Source organism: Vombatus ursinus, unplaced genomic scaffold (assembly GCF_900497805.2).
Source record: "Vombatus ursinus unplaced genomic scaffold, bare-nosed wombat genome assembly UNPS02014870.1, whole genome shotgun sequence".
Lineage (NCBI taxonomy): Eukaryota > Metazoa > Chordata > Mammalia > Diprotodontia > Vombatidae > Vombatus > Vombatus ursinus.
In genome coordinates this window covers 6224689-6231416 of record NW_020954648.1, presented here as the reverse complement: position 1 = coordinate 6231416, position 6728 = coordinate 6224689, and the positions used below count along the sequence as shown (strand labels likewise).

General features: G+C 37.8%; 1 pseudogene; it reads right to left on the bottom strand.

Annotated features, from left to right (window-relative positions):
* Positions 1-276: 276 nt before the first annotated feature.
* LOC114028070 lies at positions 277-1423 on the bottom strand (annotated as a pseudogene).
* Between the last annotated feature and the right edge of the window lie 5305 nt (positions 1424-6728).

Sequence of the window (6728 nt, the reverse complement as noted above, 5' to 3'; positions counted from 1 at the left end):
GGCCCCTGGCAGTTGGTCATCTCAGCAAAGCTATTTTTAAATGATGTATAAGCAAAAGCCCTGAGTCTTGTGGGTGGTGAGCAGTCTATATGAGCAAATGTTTCTGCATCGAGGTATATTAATGCACAGCTGGCCATATGTACAGCAGGAAAAGAGTTGGTCTGCTAATCAATATTGCCCCATGAAAGAAAATGGGCAAGATTATAGCACTTCTGCCCTTCTGGGAAGAAACCTTGAATCTGGTTCCTGAGTCCGGGCATGGTGGCTACAGAGGCATTATGGGATCAGGAGTTTTTCTCTCTTGCTCTGTCATGTTGTAGCCACCATCACTCCAACACAATAGAGATCAGCTTTGGTATCTGATAGGCCTTGTATAGTTGGTCAAGGAGCTCCTTTTTCTTATTGGAAGGAAGCTGGCCTTGGCTGCACTGATACTCAGTCTTATAAACTCATCCTCAATAAAGCCCATTTGCATTTTTACCATGTGGTAATCTGTGTCAATGGTAGACTTGAAGATGAGGGGGTCATCTGTATTGAGTGAATAGTTAGCCTTATTATCCTTAAATCATATGACCGCATGTGGTGTGTCCGGTTTCCAGGCTCCTGTGAGATAGCTCGACCAGGGGCATACCTCAAAGTACATGTTCTCCTTCAGCAACTTTTCATACAGGATGGTATTTTCCACAGTGTGGTAACCATGGCCTATCCTCTCAGTATGGAGAACATCCACTGCCTGCTGTACGACCTTGGCAGACCCCACTTCTCCAGCATGAACTGTCCAATGAATGCCACTTTTCATAGCCTCTTCATAGGTTAGTACATGCCCAGGGAAGAGGCTACTGTCCTTGATGGTCTCATCTCCAGCCAAGTCAATGGCCACCACTGTCTGCTGGTGATACTTCTTACAGAGTTCCACCACTCCAGGAGACCAGTTTGGCATGTGACACATGCAGCATAGAATTGACCTCACTTTGACATGAAAGTCTCCCTCACCCTCCTGCAGGCCCTGGCTGATGAGAAACACAACTTCATCAGGGGTGAGGTCCCTTCAACCTGATTTCAGGGAATGGGATCCACCTTAGAGCTGGCTAGCAGGTGGAGGCTATACCTCACCTCCACATACATCACCTTCCTTGGCTTTCATCTCCACAAACTCATATGCCACTCATTCGGTGGCCTCCTGGTCACCCACAATGGCTGGCATGTAGTAGTCAAACTTGGCCAAGAACTGGGGGAGGCTTAGGGGCTTATCCATGCCAATGATGACCCAGAGTTCCTCCACTGTGTTGGCAGGAAGTGGGATTCCTCTCTTCTCAGCATAATACAAGATGGTCTCAGGCTTGATGGCTCCATCCAGATGGACATGAAGTTCTACTTTAGGCTTGTCAAACACAGGCAGCTGGCTCATGGTGACCATCTGCATTTGGTTCATCTGTCAGTTCAGCTAGCTCTCTCCCAGGGATTTCTGTCTCTATAAGATACGTTTCATACAAATAAAGTCAAATCTAAACAATTGGAAAAATATTAATTGCTCATGGGTAGGCTGAGTCAATATAATAAAAAATGATAATTCTACCTAAATCAATTTACTTATTTACTGCTATACCAATCAAATTATCAAAAAAATTATATAGAACTAGAAAAAAATTCATCTGGAAAAGCAAAAGGTCAAGAATATCAAGAGAATCATTGAAAAAAATGTGAAGGAAGGTGACTTAGCAGTACCAGATCTCAAACTGTGTTATAAAGTGGTACTCATCAAAATAAGCTGGTAATGGCTAAGAAATAGAGTGGTGGATCCATGGAATAATATTAGGTCCATAGTACACAGCACAAACATAATAATCTAGTGTTTCACAAACCTAAAGATCCAATCTTTTGGGATAATAACTCACAATTTGGCAAAAAAATTTCTGGGAAAACTAGAAAGCAGTTTGGCAAAAACAAGAACAAACCAACATCTCACACTGTATACTGAGATAAGGCCAAAATGGGTACATGATTTAGATATAAAAGGAGATATCAAAGGCAAATTCAAGGAGTACTGAATATTTTACCTGTCAGATCTATGGATAAGAGAAGAAATGTGATCAAACAAGAGACCATTAAGGATGTAAAATTGATAATTTTGATTACATCAAATTTGAAAGGGTTTGCACAAATAAAACTAATGCAGCCAAGATTAGAAGAAAAGCAAGAAACTGTAGGGAGGGAGGAAATTTCCAGCAAATTTCCCTGGTAAAGGCCTCATTTCTCAAATATATAGAGAACTGAATCGAGAATATGCATCATTCCACAATTGATAAATTGTCAAAGGATGTGAACAGGCAGTTTTCAGAAAAAGAGATCAAAGTTATCTCCAATCATAAGAAAAAATACTCAATCACTATTGATTAGAGAAATGCAAATTAAAACAACTTTGAGGTACCACTTCACATGTATCAGATTGGTTAATATATCAGAAAAGGAAAATGGCAAATGTTGGAGATAAGGTGGAAAAATTGGGACTCGAATGTACTGTTGGAGTTGCAAACTGATACAACCAATCTGAAGAGCAATTGTAACTATGTCCAAAGGTCTATAAAACTGTGCATAGCCTTAGGTCTGTATCTAAAAGAGATCAAAGGAAAAGGACCTATCTGTACAAAAATATTGATAGCAGCTCTTTTTGTGGTAGCAGTGAATTGGAAATTGAGGGGATACTCATGAATTGGGGAATGACTAAACAACTTGTATAAAGAAGAGAGACAGAAAGAGAGAGAGAAAGAGAGAGAGAGAGAGGGAGGGAGGCAGGTTGCTTTTGCCAAGAAAGTTCTACAGTGGACACATAAATGACTGGAACATGCATATGGTAGAAGATCCTGCTGTGTTTATTGTTTGTTGACTATATTTTTCAAAAACTCATTTGGTAGAACAATGCACAGACTTGAAGGATCTCCTCCAACAAAGTGTATATGTATACTATTTCTCCCTCACTCAAGAGCAACAATTTACGTAGCAACTAAGGGTGTTTGTGGCTAGAATAAGTACCTAGAGTTTTAAATCTAGTCAAGTCATCATGTGGTGTTCTAAACCCTGACCTACCTGTTCAAGTAACTATTCATGTATAAACAGGATTGAGAAATGGGGATACCTGAACACCTAGCTCAATCATTCTTCCCATATGTGAACAGCACTACATGCTAAGTCTCTACAGCTCCTCCGTATTTTTCTTTAGTGTCCTCTAATGTTACTGACTCTAGGTATATATAATCTTATCTCATGCACACATCTAAAAAGGTTACTCAGTAGATCACCAGGTTAAATACATTTGCTGTAGCAAATTTAAAGTAACAAAATACAGCTTTAAAAGTAATTGTATTGAATATATTAAGCCCTGGAACATTTCAGAGACTTCCAAATGAAATCTACAAGCACTTAAAAGAGTTAAGCCTGACTATCCACACAGAAGAAAAAATAAAAAGTGAATGAAAAATACCTATTTTCCAGGCTATGATATAGAGTTAGGTAAATACTCCAAAGATCTAATCCATTGTGACTTAACCTCAAGAATCTGTCATTCCATCTGTGTGAAATTGTCAGATTGCACATCATACCTTAGAAGCTAGTCAGTCAGTTGGAGAGGAAGAGAGAGACAGAAAGCAGAAGAGGGGAAAGTAACAGTGAAGGAGGAAAAGAGGGAAAGATTCAGAGAAAGAGAATATTTTAATAGAAAAAAATATTTCATCTTCATGGTTTATAACACTCTGTGGCAAAACCATCACTTCTATGAAATCATTCGTCCATATCCTTCTACAGCCAATACAAGCAGAGTCCTTCAAGTTCTCATTCCCCTTGTCCTACTTTTCAGGCAGACTATGGTTGGGTCAAACAGTTGTTTCTATTTAATCTAAAGCTACAGTTGGAAAGGGTCTATAAGTATTGAGCAACACACCATAGGATAATGGATTAAATGGCGATATGATTAACCCTAAGATATTTTCCTTCTATCATAAATTCCTTTTCCCCACCAAAACAGCTTTCTTTTGGTTCCTAGGCTAATAATTTTTTTAATAGATAAATTTAATTGAATGAATTTTAATAGATATGGTTGATTTATATGTGACTAGAAGATTTCTTTTGGGTTTTGTTGGCTTTTTATTTTTAATCTTAACCAGTGTGACACAGTGAAAAGAGTTCTGGATTTGGGTTAAGCAGACTTGGATTTAAATCCAAACTTACCACTTGCTGCCACCACATTGGACAAGTCACTTAACCAATTCTGGCCTCAGTTTACTCATTGGTCAAATGACAGAATTGGATTAGATAGCCTCTAAGTTTCCTTTCAGCTGCGATTCTCTGGTTTTATGACCTATGACTTGGTCAATATAAGGAATATATAAAGTGAAAACTCTCAGGACTAATGCAGATGGACAACTCCTCTTTAATTCATAGCCTTAGAAAGTTGCCTGAGGCACTACGAGGTTAAATTCATGGTCACACAGGCAGTATGTATCAAAGATAGGACTTGAACCCAGAGCTTCCTGAGTCCAAGACCAGCCTATCACTATCCCATGCTGCCTCTGTGTGTGAAATGGATATTTTTAAGTTTTTATTCAAGTGCTTAGAGATCAAAAGGAAAGTATCCTGAGGAAACTATATCTGGGAAAAGAAGGTGAGAAAGAGGGAAAGGGAGGAGGGAAAAAGGAGGAAGAGAACCAGAAGGATGGAAAAGGGAAAGAAGAAATAAAAAGGGGTTTAAGATGTACAGAGGAAGAAAATGAGAAAGAGAGGGAAGGGAAGAAAATGAGGTGGGGAAATCTTTAAATGTCCTAATTACAAAATCATAAAAGCTGTATTATTAGTGTATTCTCCAAAGTAATCCTCCAAGTTATTAATTATTGTCTGGACTGTAGTTCTAGTAAACAAGGAAATATCACCTTGCTGGCCAGTGAAAAAGAATCCAAAGACTGAATTTAGTTCCTTCAGTTCAATGGGAGTCATTCCAAAATACCAACTACTCCTTTGTTAGTTCACATCAGGATCAACTAGAGCCTAGCCAAAAAAAAAAAAAAAAAAAAAAAAAATCCCCACTAGAACAGAAAATCTAGCCATTTTAGTTATAATCACAATCATAAAGTCTAGAAGAGAGAGTCATACAGCCTCTTCTGGAAGACTTGCAGTGAAGGGGAATTCACTCCCATTTCAATTTAAGAGAACTCTAACTTATAGGACTATTTTCCTGGCATTAATCCTAAATTATCTTATTTGCAGTTTCCACCCACTGCTACTCATTCTGCCCTCTGTGACAAAACAGAGCAAGTCTAGTTGCTCTGACAAATGTCAGCCCTTCAAACACTTAGAGGCACACCTTTTAAATTGATTTTTACAAAAATATTGATCTTTGGACCAGTGGGATAAGACTGAGACTTTTATATTACTAGCTTGGCAATCATTAGACTCATATGCATCACTGGCTCCCAAGGGCCTATAAGTCCTGGAAACAGCTTCACTCAGCAGATGGAATTGGGTCAGACTCCCCCTACATGAAAGAGAAAGGAAAAATACCTGTTGGTCACAGAGACTCTTCAGAAATGGTTTAAAAATTCTTTAAGAAGTCAGGGATCTTGCTTTTCCAACTCCTTTAAGTCATAAGAGTCTTCACTAAATTATTTTATATACAAACTTGGTTTTCTTATAATTTGTTAGTAGCCAGATAAGCTATAAGGCATGAGGGTCAACAATCAGTTAAGAGTAAAGAGGAGACTTGTCAGATGCCACACTATTGTGAATTTCCCCTGTCAACCAAAGCCCAGCCAATTTTGACTTTTTTTTTCTGAAGGGGGGAGATAAGGAAGCCCTGGAATAGTATAATTCCAGGTCTCTTTTGTCTAATATAAAGGTTTTGTCTGCTTTGACCTCATCTGACAAATACTCTAGGCAAGATTCCTTAACTCACAAGGAATTTGAGAAGAAAACTTGTCTGATTCAGTTTCCTCAACTTCTTCCTCAGCTTATGCATTTTTGATGTAGGAAAACCTTAAAGTTTTAATTTTTTATATTCCATTTCATTCTCAAATAATGAGAAATGTAATTAATTTGTCTGTGTTTGTTCAATAAATTACATTCAATATTTAATCAATAGCCATCATTGGCAAAGAGTGAAAATAATATATTAAGTAAATATAGTTAAGTGACTTACTGTTCATGCTTTTATTAAAGAAACAGCCTTTATTTAATCAGCTTTCAGCTTTTGTTAATTCCTTTAGCAAATCAGATTTACCCACTTTTTATTTTAAATGACTCAATCAAGTAAAAAGTAAATTCTTCTGTGTAGAAGCAATGGATAGAAAGAAATTTAAGGTAAATACCTTAGAGTTGGGCTGCAGAACCACAAAGCCTTAGAGTTGAATGAAACCTTAGGAATCTCCTAGTTCGGGGCTCTCAATTTTTTGTGTGTCATGGATTCCTTTGGCAGTCAATCAAACTCCATAGTCCCCTTTAAGAATATTTTTAATTCGTTAAATAAAACATAAAGGATTACAAAAGAAATCGATCATATTGAAATGTAACTATAACTATCAAAATATTTTTTTAAAGCAAGTCCACAGACTGCAGGTTAAGAACCTCTGTTCTAGAGCAACACAGTGCCTTTACACCCAGTCTGATACATTTTCTGTTAAGCCGTATGGTCTCCTTTATAGAGTCCATGACCCTTTCCCCACACTATGCTCCAGACTGGGTAATGA